The 18025-nt window shown below is 36.8% G+C and overlaps 1 long non-coding RNA gene across 1 annotated transcript in view; it reads right to left on the minus strand.

Moving 5' to 3' along the window:
• Positions 1-18025, minus strand: part of LOC311606881 — a 178964-nt gene that overhangs the window by 129278 nt on the left and 31661 nt on the right. The gene's annotated exons all lie outside the window — the stretch shown is intronic.

Consider the following 18025-nt stretch of genomic DNA (forward strand, 5'->3'; position numbering starts at 1 on the left):
TCTGTACAGTGGATAGACCTTTGTGTAGTACACGTGGTCATATATTATGTTTGGAAGGAGAAATGTCTAAATGTGTGATTGTTTGCTGATGTATGGGCTGTAGCCAATGGATTGGGTAGATGGTCAGGGACTTGAAAGAAAAATTCGTGAGAAAGGCATCTGGAGGAGACACATGTGGATATATCTCTCCAAATGGACAAACGGGAGGTTGATACTTGTGTTCCATCAAAGGTGATTTCAGTTAAAGAAGAGATCAATAATCAAGGACATAATATGAACTATTCTGTTGTCAGTTACCATCTTTCCCCAACAATCCTTGTCATTGCCCAATAGACCCATGAGCAAAGTGGCATGGTAGCAGAGACAGAGGCTATACATGCGCTGGACAACATGAACTAGCATTCACCAATCATGACCTGCCTATAGCTGCTGCTTATTGCCATATATTCCAACACAGAGACCAACACTAAGCCCAAAATTATATTTCTCTAGGATGAACAGCCTCTGATGTGGTGGTCGATTAAATACATTAGACTTCTTCCTTTTTGGGAAGGATAATATTTGACTTTACTGGAATAGATACTTATTCTGGTTATGGATTTACAATTCCTGCATGTTTTCCACCATTCTGAAACAGGTGGATTGAATAGCCTTTTGAACACCAAGTTACAGAACCATTTCTATGGCAGCAATTTGAAGATCTGGACAGGGTTTTCAAGAAGGTAGTATATGCATCTAAAATTCTGACTGTAAATCAATATCTATCATATCTCATCATTATCAACTTAAAACATTTATCTAGACTTAAAAATATCTTAATCCTTAAAAGCTAAGCTTTACTGTAAAGTTAAACTACCTGATCTTCAACCCCATCAGAGACTTGAGAAGGAGTAAAATTTATTACCTGAGTACACAGGAATTGCAGGTGAACAGCTTCCCAAATGAGAAGATGACAGAGACAATTTGCTGCCTGAACAGTCACCAAAAAATCTCTATAATGTTGGGGCATCATCTTCAGCCTTCTGACCCAATATATCTTACAGACCTATGTGTGAGGCAGTAACTACTGAGGACTTGCTTACCCTGTCTTGGCAGAGTTTGCCTGTTGGCTCTGCCTGCATGCAAGCTTCCCCATTTTTAGGCAGAATTCTATCTGTAGTAGAAAGGAGGACATTTTTTCAGTGGAATCTGATTTGTATTTGAAGCATTATTAAAATAATGTCCTTGTTGCTTTCACAGTACACAGAAAAAGAAGGCAATATATGCTTTGAATAAATAGCGAATCTATTATAGCTTTTCTCCTATAGCCAGGTTCCACACATCCAGGAATCAAGGGTTTAAAATGAAATACTTTCACTCATTATCACCACTTGTTACCCACTAGGAAAACTGTGCTTTGTGTTCCCACCTCATAAATCCTGCGGCTAGTAGATCACGTCCAGAGGACTAACTGCCTCTGCCCGGAGCCGCTGCAAACACTGCATTAAACTGGAATCTCACAGACTTCTTTCTGTCCACTTTGGATAGTTGATCCCCTTAAGCCAAGAGAATAAGAAGGAAATAACTGTTAGGAGTTGTGATGGATTCAGATTATCATGGCAAATTGGGTTGCAAGAGATCCTTTAGGGCATCTCTTTGTGCTACCATTTCCTGTGAGTCAATGGGAAATTCCAATAGCTTAATCCAGGCCGAATGACAAAGGGAAAAGATACTTCAGGAAAGAAGGACTAGGTCACTCCTTTACAAAAGAGCAAACAGTTCCTGAGCATCTTGCTGAGGGTGGAGGAAATACAAAGTAGAGGAAGGTAGTTATAAATGAAAGTTAAAGCCACATATCCAGTTGCAGAATCAAGCATTATATCAGTGGTTATCAAATTTAAGTTTGAGATATTAAAATAATGTCCTTCAAAAAAAAACTGGCATCTATTCTAAATTCTAAATTCATGGTTTTACAAGGAATAATTGTTAGGCATAATTATGATGACCTGGTTAAAATTATAATGCATTTGTACATAGGATAGTTATGCTAGGCAAAGTTTTAACATGGTTAATATTTCATTTGGAAATTGACAAAGAGGGGTGAATTTGTGAAGGTTTTCCATTTAACTACATCTAGAATTACTAAGGTCCAAATGAGTGCATATACCTTTAGAGTATTTTTTCTGTTTACTTTTATCTTTCTTCTTATTTAATTATAACACACAATACATTCTAGAAAGACATAAAATTATGTTCCCTCTTTTAAATGATGTCCTCTCTTTTAAATTGAAAACATTTTCAATTATAAGTAAAAACATGCAAATAAAGAAAATCTTCACAGTACCAAATTTAACTGCATACAAAAATCCATACAATTTAATGAACTCTATACAATTAGAATTGATATTTGAAATAGAATCTTTAAAGTTTCACATTAAATATTATGCTTTTAGTATTAAATGTATTTCATGCACCTATGTATCACCAAAACCAGCCAACCAACCAACCAAATTCATGACAGAATTAGCACTAGAAAAACAACTAGCTTTATATCTATTTTCATAATTTGTGGCCATAACATGCATTCAGTACTTCCTCTTCCCCTTATATTTAGCCTCTCTTGTTCTTTTTCCTTCTTGTTGTATTTTATACCTACAAGGACATTTGTTTGCACATATGTACATGCACACACACACACACACACACACACACACACACACACACACACACACATTCCAAATATGAGATTCCAAATATGATGGTGATATAAGGCTTCTTTTCATAATTTTTGTAGCCTTGTTTAATATTATGCATTTTAAAACAATCCATGTTCCTTCATTTTCTTTAGATCCATGTAGTATCCATTTTCTATATATAATAAACTATTATCCATTCATATATTGATATAAAATGAGGTTGATTCCAATTCTTTGCTCTAGCAATAAAGCATTAATAAACATGAGGATATGAGTATCTCTATGGTAGGACATGGAGTTCTCTGGGCATATCCCAAGATATAAAATGGCAAGGTCTTTGGTCATTGCATATTGTTTTTTGAAAAATCTTTAAACTGATTTCCTCAATATCTATATTAGTTTCCCCTCCATCATCAGTGAATAGTGGTTCCTTTCTTCCAATCCCCTCCAGCACCTATTGACAGATATGTTGAAAGAGAATTTTTAATTAGCATTAAAGCAACCAGAACAGCAGAGCTCTCTAACTCATAAGCCCAAATAGCTGAGAAGCAGGTCAGCAGGTTTGCTAGCCCGAAGCCCCAGATGATAAGTCACAAAGAACGCAGAGCTAGGAAACAAAGACCTATTGAGTGTTCCAGGGACCAGCTGGTCGTAAAAGATAGGGAGAATACACAAGGACAAATTCCTGAGAGAAACAGGTACCGGACCTGGTCCAGTGAGTAATGAGCCAAGACCCCTCATCCGATCTTATCTTATGGTGTTTGCTTAATCCCCCCTTGAGGCCCGCACACAGTGTTCCAGGTTTGAGTTTAACCAGATGTGTCTTTAGCTCAGATAAACGTCTACCCTCAGGTTCCGAGAAAAACAGGAACCAAGGACTGTCCCCGTGTGATTAAGTCTGACCTTACCCCACATCTGCCTACGCAACTTGCTGATGTTCAAATGTTTGAAACAACCAATTGTGTGTGGCCACACCAAAACTTCCTGCTCTCCCCGACCCTTGCCCATATAAACCCTAAGCTCCTAGGCTTCTGGGTCGACCCCTCTGTCTCCTGCGTGACATACGTGTTGACCCGGAGCTCCGCCAATAAACTGCCTCATGTGTTTACAGCAAGAGGGTCGTTTGTGTGTCTTTGGATGCGCACCATCCCAAGGCTTGAGTGAGAGTCGGCCTTCGGGCGTCTTTCAATGTTAATGATTACTATTCTGATTGAACTTAAGTATCTCAAATTGGTTTCAATTTGTATTTCTCAGAGGATTAAGGATATTGAACACTTTTGCCCATTTGTATATGGTCAATTTTCCTGAATACTATTTATTTTTTCTAAAAGAGTTTCTAAAAGAACTCTTTTCTAATATAATATAATCTGAAAACCTTTTCTCCCTCTGTCTACTCTTTGCAGTTCCTCTCCACCTTGTCTCTCATGCAGATCTATTCCCTTTCTGCTCCTCTTAATAGATGAACAAAGGAGCTTCTAGGAAATAAGAACAAAACATAACAAAACAAACAATGAGCTAAAATAAAATCATCATCTTGAAGTTGGATGAGCCAAAACCAGCAGGAGAGAGAGAGAGAGAGAGAGAGAGAGAGAGAGAGAGAGAGAGAGAGAGAGAAGGTACAAGAATCAGACTCACTCATTTACATATTCCAGAGTGCCATAAAAGTATTAATCCTAAAGCTATTGTGTACACGCATAGGACCTGGCACAGACCTGTGTAGGCCCTGTGGATGCTCCTTCTGTCTCTGTGAGTTCAGGTACACTTTGTTCAGATATTTTATAAAGCCCTGGTCTCCTCATATCCTTGATCCTTTCTGTCTTCCACTCCATCCCTTAGGTGAGTTTACCTGAGCTCTGAGAGTAGGGGTTTGCTGGCAACATGTATGTGCTCCAAGGTCTCTCCTCTCTCTGTCTTTCTGCTCTCTGTCTTCTCTCTCTCTCTCTCTCTCTCTCTCTCTCTCTCTCTCTCTCTCTCTCTCTCTCTCTCTCTCTCTTCTGTCTGTCTCCCTCTCAGCTTGACCCTTTCTGTATCTGTCTTTATCTGTGTCTGTCTGTCTGTCTGTCTCTCCCTCTCCCCCCCCCCCCTCTCTCTCTCTGTGTGTTTCTGTATAATACCTTTTAGGGGTTTCTGTACTTCTTTTTTGCTACAAGAAGACACCTCCCTGATGATATCCTGTTGAGTATAACATATCACTAAAAGACATTTTTGCATAATTTTAGACCAGTAGCTCTCTTGGCTATATAGACACTGATTTTTGGTCACCAAAGCAGTGTCAGGTATGGATTCCATCTTTGGAGTGGGCCATTAGTAGAATCAGACATTGATTAGCTACTCCCACAAAGTTTGTGCCACTATTGCCCTAACATATTTTTTAGGTAGGGCAGATTGTAGATCGAAGGTTTTGTGCTTGGGTTGGTAGCCTGCAGAGTATGTTTCCTTGCCATAGGCACTAGAACTTGGTAGTCAAGGTTCTACGTAAGCAACATCTCATCCTCTCCATGGTCAATGAGTTGTGTGGGGGGTCATCTTCAGCAATCAGGTTTTCCTTTCAGTACATGAAGTGCAACCTAGTGTCCTGGCAACAACTTCAGCTGTTTGCATTTTTCCATGGGACCCTATCAGCCAACCACCTAATTGGATAAAACCTAGTCCAGGCACTGGAAGCTTAGTTTGCTGACAAGAGATGCCCAGTAGATGCTGAGTCTCGTTCCTGATATGGAGATCTTATTAGGACCACATTCATATGTTATAGGAATTTCCCACTACATGCGGTGTTTATATTACCACTCCAGTGTTCTTCAATTCTGTCACAATTTCACTGCCTCCCCCAATCCTATCTTGCAGCCCGCATCCTACTTGATATTTCTGTTCTAGACCTACTGCCTCAGTTCTAATTCACTCATGACATCTAGTGTATTCTCCCTCCTATGGAGAGTCATGTGTACCCATTAATCCCTTCCTCTATGCCTAGCCGCTCTGAGTCTACATATTATAACTTGATTATCATTTATATAACTAATAATATCCAGATATAAAGGAATACATACCATATTCATCTTTGGGCTTTTTTTTTTCTTAATTAAATAATTTGAAGTTGGAAGACCTGCTTCTAATCTGAATCATTGGGATGGAAAGATACACCTTTAATCTAGATCTCTTGAGGTGGGAATGTTCACATTTAATCTGGGCCACATCTTCTGTTGACAGTCTATATGAAACATGAAAGAAGACTGCTTTCTTTTCCTGCTTGTTGTACCTCTTATTAGCAAGGCCATTCCTTCCCTGTCAGTAGAGTATATTTCTTTGGGATTACAGAGTATACTAAAGAGCATCTGAGACATCCAGTCTTGGATGTCTCATCCTTAGAAAACCCCAAAGAGATTTGTGGATTTTTTCCCAAGCATTGGTTAGTATTCTGTATGAAACCCTTCCTATTGATGTCTTCTTGAGTTTGGCAAATTCTTTCTGCATATAGAGTGGTGAGACACAGAACATAAACCAACATAGAGCAAAGTATCAGAGTAAACCACAAAAAGACTGGCTTCTTGGTCATCAATATTCAAAAACAACCAGAAATTTTACTTATTCAGAATTAAATAACTACTAGAGTCTCAGACTATCCTTTGGTAGGCATCATTTTTGGACTAGCTATACCACAGTTTTTAAGTCACTTTAATAAATTAAATACCTATCTATATTATCTATATTTATAATCTATACCTACATATATAATCTATCTATGCATTTTTGTAAGGTCTCTTCCCCTTGATAACCCTGAATAATAATTCTATACATTTGTGCATTTTGAATGTTTTGTTGGAAGATTTATAAATATGATAGATCCATATTCCACCATTGGAAACAGAGTTTTTCTCTAGTCTATTTAAGTAGGTTTACTGTTTTGTTGAGGATGATGATGACACAGACACCAAATTAGTGCTGCTCTGAACAATTGTAAACTTCCCTATGTAAGTGTTATGTTTATTGAGGCATAATATTTACATATATTTGTAGTTTACTCTATAACAATTAACTAGTTGGGTATAACTAGTTGAATTAATAAGCCTACCCATTTCTTTAAATATCCATCACATTATGTGTAGGTAATATGAACCAAAACATGATTTTGGTTAGAGGCACAAAAGAAAACAAAGTGTTTTAAAGAAGCTCATTCTCGTTTCACTGTTGCAGCAATTGTCCAGTGACACATAATTGCATTTATTTACTGAATAAAAAGTAGCAGGGCTCCAAATACCTTTGAAAATCCCAGACATCTGTGGATTTTGACCCAAGGTTGGTTATTCCTCTGAATGGTATCTTCATACTGATCCCTTCTTGATTTTGTTATATTCTTATTCTTACTATTTATTTTTTTACTCATCCATTTATTTACATCCCTTTCAGAACTCCCTCCATCCTCTCCTCCCATTCTCACCCTCCTATCCTCTTCTTTTCTCCATCTCCTCCCTCTCTCTCTCCTCAGAAAATGAGAGCCCCTGCCCTATACCTACATACCCTGGCACATTAAGTCTCATCAGGACTAAGTTCATCCTCTTCCACTGAGGCCAGACAAGGCAACCCACCTATGGGAAAGTGATACAAAAGCAGGCAACAGAGTCCATGTCAAAGTAAGTCCCAACTCTAATTGCTAGGGGACTCTTATGAAGACCAAGCTACCCATCAGTTGCATATATGTAAGGGGCCTAGTTCTAGGCTATGCTTGCTCTTTAGTTGGTAGTTCAGTCTCTTTGAGGCCCCATGGTTCTACATTAGTTGACTCTGTTAGTCTTCTTGTGGAGTTCTTGTCCACCTCAGGTCTCTCTATCCTCCCTTCCACAAAATTCCCCAAGTTCTGCCTAATGTGGGACTGTATGCCTCAGCATCTGTTCTGATCAGCTGCTGGATTGAGCCTCTCAGAGGACAGGTGTTCTAGACTTCTGACTACAAGCATAACAAAGTATCATAATAGTGTCAGGTGTTGGTTCTCTCCCATTAACCGGGTCTCAATTTGGGCCAGTCATTGTTTGGAAATTTCCCCAATCTCTGATCTACTACTTTTCCTGTAATCTTACAGGCAGGATAAATTTTGGGTCAGAGGTTTTATGGTTGGGTTGGTGTCCCCCTCTCTACTGGAAGTTATGCTAGGCTATAGGTGGTGGCCACTCCATATTCCCATTGCTAGGAGTATTAGATAGAGTCTCCTGCATATCCTCTCAAGAGTCTTCCCTGTAGTAGGTCTCCCGCTTGTCCCCAAGATGCCCTTCATCAGTTTCCCTTCTCTCTCCCAGGCTTCTCATCTCCCACCCTGATTCTTCCACACCTGCTCCTCACCTTCCTTCCCCTCCCTAACACCTCCCCTAACCCAGTTCTCTCTATCCACTTCTGTTGTCTGTTTTATTTCTCCTTCTAAGTGAGATTCAAGCACCACCACCACCACCACGACCACCACCACCACCACTCTCCCCTCCTCCCCCATCTAGGGCTCTCCTTGTTACTTAGCTTAGTTGGGTCTGTGGATTATAGTATGGTTATCTTGTATCATATGGTTAATAATCACTTATTAGTTAGTACATATGGACACAGAGCATAAGCCAGCATAGAACAAATTATCAAAGCAAGCCACAAAGAAGGCTGGCTTTTGGTCATCAATATTAAAAACAACAAGAAGTTTCATAAACAATGGATTTGAGCATGAAATCATTTGTATATTTCTAAATCAGGTTTCCATTTATCTCTAGTTCAGTAGTTTTAGGGAAAAATCATCAGAGATTCTCTCATATTTACAAATAATATCAGTATTTAATTGTATGTTCATTGCTATATGGGTAGATGGAGGTAAGATTGCAATATCTAGACTTTTGGCAAAAAAAATCACTTTTACCCGTCAAACATGTTGGGCAGACACTTTGAATAATGCCATGTCTCCTAGTATACAAAGAAGTCACAATTTGTGAGCTCAAGATCCAGTTAAGAGAACTACCAGAAGCTAGCACTCGCATGTAACATGGGACATTGTCTCCTTATATTCTAATATAAGCCTGCTTCATTCTGTTGGATGTCCGGATTCTTCCTCTACTGAAAGTGTTGTCTAGAAAGCCACACACTCAAACTACCAAATATAAGCTATATGTATACCTACCAAGTAAGAATAAATTCCTATAGATTTTTCTTAATGCAATTTCAGAAAATGCTTAAGTTGGAAGAATACTACTGTTATTTCTGCTTGGACTATGAATTCTACTGTACTCATGCTGCATCATGTGTTTTGTGGAACTGAAAGGATTAATGAAGGTTTAAAAAGACCCATAAACCTAAGAAAAGCTATCTATACATGTTAGGAGAAATTAATCTGGAGAATAGCAATCTTTCACAAAGCGAGACACAAGAGACCTAAAAAGAGTAATGTCTGTAGCAGTGGAGTGGAGCCAGCCAGAGGCTAGAAAACAGCTTTGTGTGCTACAGTGGGCAGAGCTGGAGAAGCGATCCAAGCCCTATGAAGGAACCCAGAAGATGGTGTGTGGATCCCAGACAAGGACAGAGCTATTTAAACTGTTGGAGTTTGGTTTTGCTTGGTTCAGACTGGGGCTGTGCCCTGGTTATTCCCTCTTGAAGAGGGTATTTAATTTAATTTTGATTTTTGCAGGAGCCTACAGCCGAAAGACCTTGAATGTTTAAGAGATACTGGACTTTTAGACATTGGATATATTAAAAGGGACTTAAGTTTTAATGTGTTTGAATTTGTAAAGACTGCGGGACTTTTAAAGTTATTTATGTTATTAATGTGATATTTGGGGAAAGAATAAGAAAAGAATGGTTGGCTTAATAGTCATGTGTTTGTGTGTCAAATTGACAAGGGGTCAGTTGTACTGGCTGGTTTTGTGTGTCAAGTTGACACAAGTTGTAGAGTCATCAAGGAGAAAAGAGGCTCAGTTGAGGAAACTCCTCCCATGAGATCCAGCTGTAGGGCATTTTCTTAATTAATATTAAAAGAGGCAGAGCCCGTGTCATTGTGGGTGGTGCCGTCCCTGGGCTGGTAGTCTTGGGTTCTATAAGAGGGCAGTAAACAGCACCATCCATGGCCTCTGCATCAGCTCCTACTTCCAGGTTCCTGCCCTGCTTGAGTTCCTGTGTTGACTTTGTTTGGTGATGACCAACAATGTGGAAGTATAAATTGAATAAACTCTTTCCTCTCCAACTTGAAAAAAAAAAAGAGTAATGTCTGTTGAGGTTTTTATCTTAGCCATTCTCATAGGTGTAAGTTGGAATTTCAGAGTAATTTTGAAGATTTCCTTCTTTTTTATTACACATGCATAAGACAAACATACATACAGCAGGGAGAACCACGTGACAATCATGAGTTATGTAAATGTTACATCCATTTGAATTTGTCACACTTGAAGTGAACATCTTTCCTGTCTTGTGTGGTCTAAATTTTTGAATGAAATTCAATATCTATCATATCTCATCTCTAACAACTCCTTTATCTTGATCTAAAAAGATCTTCTTCCATAACCAACTAAGCTTGATTGTAAAACTAAATTATCTGGTCTTCAACCTCCCTCAGAGACTTGAGAAGGAATAAGACTTAAATGCTGGATTGAGCCGCTAATGCAGGTTAGCAGCCTCCAAAATGAACAAAATGATTGAGACAGTTTACTGCCTGAACAGTCACCCAACACTCTCTAAAACTTTGGAGCCTCATTCTTAGAATTTTAGCCCAATATCTCTGCCAGATTTGTTTCTTTAAGTGTTTTTCAGCCATTGTGGATTCTGTTTAGCTCTGTATCCCATTTTTAATTGGATTATTTGGTTTGGTGTTATTTAATTTCTTAAATTCTTTATATATTTTGGGTATTGGTCAAATGTAGTGTTGATGAAGATCTTTTCCTACCTGTAGGCTGTTGCTGTGTTCTGTTGACAGTGTTCTTTTCCTTACAGAAGTTTTCCATTACATGAGCTACTATTTATTCATTGTTGATCTTAGAACCTAAGCTATAGGTGGTCTGTTCAAGAAATTATCTCCTGGGCCAATACGTGCAAGGATCATCTCTGAATTTTCTTCTAACAGATTTAGTGTGTCTGGATTTACATTGAGTTCTTTAACCCAAGTGACAGCACATGCCGGTGAGGATGTTGAGAAAGGGGAACACTCCTCCATTGCTGGTGGGAGTGCAGACTTATACAATCAGTTTGGAAATCAATAGGATGCTTTCTCAGAAAATTATGAATAGTCCTACCTCAATTCGCAGCTATACCTCTCCTGGGCATATATTCAAAAGATCTCCACCATACAACAAGGACATTTGCTCAGCTATGTTCATAGCAGCTTTATTCATAATAGCCAGAATGTAGAATCAACCTAGATGTCCCCCAACTGAAGAACGGATAAAGAAACCATGGTATATTTTACACAGTGGAATACTATTCAGCTCTTGAAAACAAGGAAATCTTGAAATTTGCAGGCAAATGGGTCAAACTAGAAATGAACATCCCTAGTGAGGTAACCCAGACCTGGAAAGGCAGACATGGTCTATGCTCACTTATGAGTGGGTATTGGCCCAAAATATATCTTCTCTGAGAGACTCCACCCAGTGGGGAATTGGGACAGATGCTGGGATCCAAAGCTGGATCTGGGTGGAACAATTAGAGTTTAAGGGAAAACTGGGAGGATGAAAGTTCCAGGAGGGAGCAGGGGTTCCACTTGGGGACCATCAAGCCCTGCAGAAATGGACACAAGGGCCTGCATAAACTGACGCACCAACCCAGGACAATGGATGCAGAGAATCAAGACCCCGTTCAGATGTATTGGAGGGGTGTTCTGCTGAGCTAACGTGAACTCTGCTACCCACTATTTGGTCACTGCCCCTTGGCAAGGTGGCCTCTCTGTCACACAGAGGAAGGGGATACAGGCTATCCTGATGAGATGTGCTGTGGCCAGACAATGGGGTAGGAGCCCTTCCATCAGAAGTCTAGAGGAGATGAGTAAGTCAGAAGAGAAGGGGAGGGAGCCAGGGTGGGAACAGGAATACTAAGAGTGAGGGGATAACAATCAGGATGTAATGTGATTAAAATATAATAAATAAAATATGCATGAGAGAGAGAGAGAGAGAGAGAGAGAGAGAGAGAGAGAGAGAGGGAGAGATCCTATGTGTTATGCATTCTGAGGTTTCCCATTTGACATTTTACCTAAACATCCAAAGTTAGCCTCATTTTGTAGCTTATACTGGCAACTTTTATAATGTCATGACTAACACTTTAGGGTTAGGTGAAGAAAGTAGAGTGGGTTGTGGAATTTTAAGAGGTTTCTCTAAAGCCAGAGTAGGGCATAACTTCCATATTGCTTTATGATCTAGTTGTCACAAAGAAAGTTGTGTGTCCCTTAAACACAATGAGTAAAATCATTGCCAATAATCAAAAAATAATATGCCAGAAGAAAATTAGATGAATCCTTATCAGTTGCTAGTATGCTATTATAATTTTGAGTTCCAGTGTTGGTCTGAAAAGTATTTAAGAAGAAAAACCATTCAATTTATATCAATAAATAATTACCTTTAAAATAATATAAGATTAATGAGCATAGGATAGTATTGAAAACAAAAATAATCTTTGACAAATGTATAGTTTTTTAAACTTTAAGTTATTTATTTATTGTTTGACATAGGGTATTTCCTATATGGGACATGAGGGACATGTGGAGGTCAAAAGATAACTTCCTGGTGTAAGTTCTTTTTCCAACATGCCACTTTCAAGAGTCAAAGTTGGGTCTTCACACCTGATAGCAGTTTACCTGCTGACCTGCCTCCCTTATTTATCACTTCAGTATTAAAAGAAGTATTGCAAGGATATATATTAAAGAAGTTTGTGTGAGGTAGAGGAATGGATAAAATTAATTGATTTTTAACATAGATTTGAATATTTGGGTAAAAGACAGTTTACAGAAGTGATTACACCTTAGAATAGTGACAAAGACTCATTGTTTCAGTCCTTCATAAGAATGGATGAGGTCAATTATGAGTTTGAAGTCAGACTGGGCTGTGTAACAAATTACAGAGAGGCTTAGATTATATAGTGAGCTGTCTTTCATCTCCAGAAAGAATGGCGTGTACAATCATTATGCTGATTTTTCCAAGTCATTGGTTTTATTTAGGATACAACTGAGAATGAAAATATCATTTGGACATAATATATGTATATTTTTTATCCATTTCACAGTATGAACATTATATTCAGTCTTTATTTTGGCCATTCTTTTTACAGGTAGATCACTACAGAAATGACCTCCCTGGTGTCTTTTCTACTCTTGTTCATAAGAAAGTATATTATGTTCACAATTCAAATGTCCTATATCTGACAAATACCAATATCTGACCATTAATAATAGAGTATATATATCACATATTATAAATGACTTGAAGTAATTAAATGACAGTGGATAAATTTAGGGAAATAAATTAGAGTTCTCTATGTGTAGATCAGTTTTGGAACTTGGCAATCACTATTACACAAGAAAAAGGGCTAACATTCATGATGTGCATGAGGAAAAACTATCAAATGTTACCCGAGGAAACAATGAGCCAGTTTAAACTGAAGATCAGCAATTGAGGCTTAAAAAGACATGGAGATTTACAGGTACGAAATTTTCTTGGGACTATGAATTGTACAGCATAATAGTACCTGAAAGCATGTGCTACTAAATTTTATAACAAATAAGTGACTAAAATGGATTTAATGTACTACATAACAACATATAAAATTCATTGCATATTCTCTTACCTAGTACTTTCATAAATACCTTTATATCATCTTTCCAACATTGTCTATAGGAAAGTGATACTCTGTATTATATCTTTACTATGACAGTTTTTAAATAGCTTATTTATTTCCTAGTAAAAAATTATTTTCATGACTTGATATATGGTTTAGAGAACTAAGTTTTTATATATAATGGATTTTTATATGTGATAAAATTATGAAACCCATGATTTCAATGTTTCATTTTTAAGGTTAAAAAATGATGTTTTGCAATAGAGATTAATTAGAAAATAGTACCAGACTTAGAGGTATTTTTTAAAGGAATACCAAATTCAAGAAAATAGGAGGAATAAATTCACGGACTCTATTGAACAACATGACAAATATAATTAATGTTAAAGGTCTGTGTCCTTTAAAATTGGTGATTGGAAATGTTAAATAATCTATCTATAAAATATGATAAGTATCTGATGTAATGAACATGTCAATTAGCTCTATTTAGATATTGTACCATGTTTACAGATTGCCAAGCATCATATTTTACAAAATATGTATCTATCTAAATTTTTGAAATAAATAATTTTCAAAGGTTCATTTAATTACAAAAAGTTTAATTACCTCCACTTTCATACATAATACTAAACACATTAGTGAATATTATTATGTTATACAACTTTTCCTAATTGGGATGTGCTATAGTCTCCAAAGACAGAAAATAAGAGGGGGATGAAGGCTAGAAGGAATGGCCAATAGGCTACTGCTTTTGGACATATTCCTAAGAGACCAAAAATATTACAATGAGCCAATGACAGAGGCAAAAAGCTTTCATCATTGGCCAAAATATCCCTTTGTGAACAGATTTCTGGAGTTAAAAGCACTGTGTATCTCAGAGAGAAAGATATATGTTAATGAATAAAGGAGGTATTTCCTTCCTAAAATTCACTAAAGTTGAATTAAAGTTAAAGAATGTCCTTTAAGAACAGAGAAAAATGGTTGGGTTCATTACTTAAATAATTCAAATGAAAACATAATATATTATCTGAGATGATTCCTCTTAAATTTGGGTTAAAGTTATTTGTCCTGCACATGTGAACGGTAAGCAGTATTTTCGTTTTCTCCCCTCAGGATCAAAACAAAAGGAAAGCTTCTCCAAAGCAAATGGTTTCACTAGATCAGTTTTCTTAATGCTGAATACAACAGTCATACTAATAAAGTAAATATCTCTAAGTCTAATAATGGGATTGAGATTTGATATGACTTTTTATTATTAAAACTAGGGTTTGGAATTCCATGGAGTTTAATGCTATTACTAAAATAATAGAGGCCAAAATAATATTTTCTGTTGTGTTTCCTACGACTTTTATAGAGCTTTCTATCTGTGGTTTTTGAACTTGCAAGGATTAGTCAGAGCTCAGTTGCGTTTTTGATGGTATGTAGGATATGTAACCTCATCATTCCTCAGCTACACATGAAAAACAGCGTATGACAATATTTTATTTGGAACACTTTGAATAAGATGTGCAAGCTAGGCAATATCATAGTATTTAGAACAAAAGAAATGTACAGAAACTGTCATTGTGACGGCAAAATGTCAATGACCAGATCCTTCTTCATTTACCTAAATTTATAACTAGTCCCAGTAACAGAGTAAAACATAAATAACCAGGGAACGGTGATCCACACTGATGCAGGAAACAGATTTTCAGGAAAGACACTGTAGGAATCATGGTTCCCAACTTGACCCTCACTGATTGTTCGCTGAGAGAGCACACGTCCAATAATAAGAATGATCAACATAGATTATTTTGAGGATGCTATATTTCACATTGTTATTTGACTATATACTTGATATTTTCTGTGTTTTTGTAACAAACTCTACCCAGAATATAAGATGAAAACACAATTACAAAGACTGGCCTACTTTTTTTTTTCTTTAGAGAGTTTTCTCTTTTCTTTTCCTGGAGTTGTTTGTTTGTCTGCTTTGGTTTTTGAGACAGGGTCTCTCTGTATAGCTGGCTGTCTTGAACTTGTTTGCAGACCACGCTGGCCTCCACCTCTCAGAGACCCCCTGTGTCTGCCTCTCTGAGTGCTGGGATTACAGGTGTGTGTCACTGCACCTAGCCCAGAGTTTTTGTTTGTTTGTTTTTGTTTTGTTTTTTGTTTGTTTGTTTTAGTTTTGTTTTGCTGTGGTTACTGATTACATCCCTCAGTTTAGGATGAGACTCTAATTCTTAGCTCAGTATTTCTACTGAGATACAACACCTTTTTTTTAACTCTCCTAACCTGAGGATGAGGGTATTGATTAGTGAAGTGTGATACCATGGGCTGAATGACAGTGATGAACGCAGTACTCTAAGGACAGATACAGAATGAACAGCTAACGGGACGACAGCTGTTATTTTCCAGGTCATGTGGATCAGAGGCTCTGCTCTTCCTGGAACAAAACACCCACTTGAACTAGATATCAATCACTGCAGAAATAAAAGGCAAGTGCCGACTATTTCACTCAGGATATGGAAGCGGGGGGGGGGGGGCTGCTTGTAATGTGAATACATTATAATAATAAAAAATTAAAAATAATTTAATTTAAAAAGATACCTACTTTCCATCGTAATTCATTCAATGTTAATTCATCTTATCAGACTGTTAACGAAGCCAGTGAATAAAAGTTCCTGCAATTCTTTCCTAGTATACACCAAACACTCACCTGTGTGCACAGCTGACTAGTTATTATTAACTGGGTTTTTCTTCTAGAAAGTATTTTTTCATCTTTTTGAAAATGTAAAATTAACAAAACAATTCACTGATATTTTATGGTCTGAAAATATTTCACATTTACTGCTAAGTTTCAAATTATTCACTCTCTGTTTCTTCAGTATCTTGAGTAACTAGTTATGATTTCTTCCTACAGATCTTTTTATATCTAATATAAGATCTGTTTGGTTGTATCACTATTCCCTAAGCTCAGGAAGAACAGACACCAAGCTTGTCTGTGGAATTTTATATATACTATTCATGCAATTTCATGATCCTTTATATAATCTATTCATTGAACCATCAGGAATGAGCAAACTTCAACTTTCTATGTTGAGGTTGTTTTTTCAAATCTATGTTGTTTGAATATTGTACATATGTATAGAAATATGTGTGGAAAGTCATGTAAACATTGAAAGCTTTTGAGTCACTATAGAATAAAAACTAATTATGAAGTTATAAAACAAGAAGAAAATACACAGATTATCAGATGTCAGAAAAACAAAATAGAGTTTGGAAGTAAACATTTTAGAAATTACAATTGGAATCATGTTGCATAAAATAACATTTACTCACAAATTTTCAGGGTTTTGGTGTTTCTTCTTGTGAATTAAGAAGATGTGGGAAGGTTCACAATTATGTGAAAATAAATCCAGGGACAAAGGTTCACTGAACTAAGGAATTTTGGGTTAGTAAAAGGTAAACACGGAGTCAAAATTACAAATTGTTATAACATTTGGAGATGTGAGATGGACACAGAAACTTTAAATCTTAGTAGCAGAGAGAAAATTCTGTTTCCTGTCAAAAAGGAAATGTATCTACTACCTATTATATGAAAAAAGGGAACAGTATTAAATTGAAGACACTGTGAATCATGCAGAATACACTTGTGAAATAAGTCATAGTCAGCATATTGGAAGGAAACAAACACTAGAAAAAATTTAACGAAAAACAAAAATGATAACTAGGGTCTAGTACATGGGAGTAAATATTGAACATATTTGATTGATAAAAGGTAATTAGTTGAGGGGTTACTAACTAAGGCATTTACTTATATACTCTATATGCTAGTCAGAAGTAGAGTACAAGCATATATTTCACATAATAGAGAGATATAGGTGTAGTTTCTCACTGTAGAATAATACTGAATTCATAAGTTTCTTATGTACACATATAATTTTTATTATATAAATATTACATATATTAAATGGTCCAGTTAGTTGAGTTGAAAGAGGGACTGCAAAAAGGTGTACATACTGAAGTTGAGTTTGATACTTGTAACCAAACTCAACTTCTTCTATATGTTTTGCTTTCCTTTTATGTTGTAAATTTGTAAATATCTCAACTTTGGTAAATATTCCTTCAAGGTCTCAAAACTCAGATATAGGAATTTTAATATGTATGGGGACCAGGACAGTACTAAGTATATGTTATAAGAAAACTTTAGTTTTTTCACAATCACAGTTTTTAAGAAACATATGATTTTTTTTATGTTGTATTATCTCTGGTATGTTTCTACAGATACCACATCGGATATAATGCTGCAAAACAGGCTCACTTTTGTCCTCACTATCTGAATGTCTTCTCACATAGCAACTGGTCCAGGTTCCTTGAAGCCAGGATAGCTTTACCAGAGCAGTACATTATTACTGAATGACGACTCAACTCCTCCCCTGAGATGCAACGCAATGAAAACGCTTTTAGTACAGTGGGAAAGTTTATCAAATTCAAAAATGTTATTAAACTATTTCTGTGACAAAAAAACCAAACAATTAAAGGCAATCATAGAGCCTACTGACCAGTAGACAATGCCTTTTTCATTACTTAATGCTACACATTGGTGG

This window comes from Acomys minous (assembly GCF_964271855.1).
Source record: "Acomys minous genome assembly, chromosome: 10".
Classification (NCBI taxonomy): domain Eukaryota; kingdom Metazoa; phylum Chordata; class Mammalia; order Rodentia; family Muridae; genus Acomys; species Acomys minous.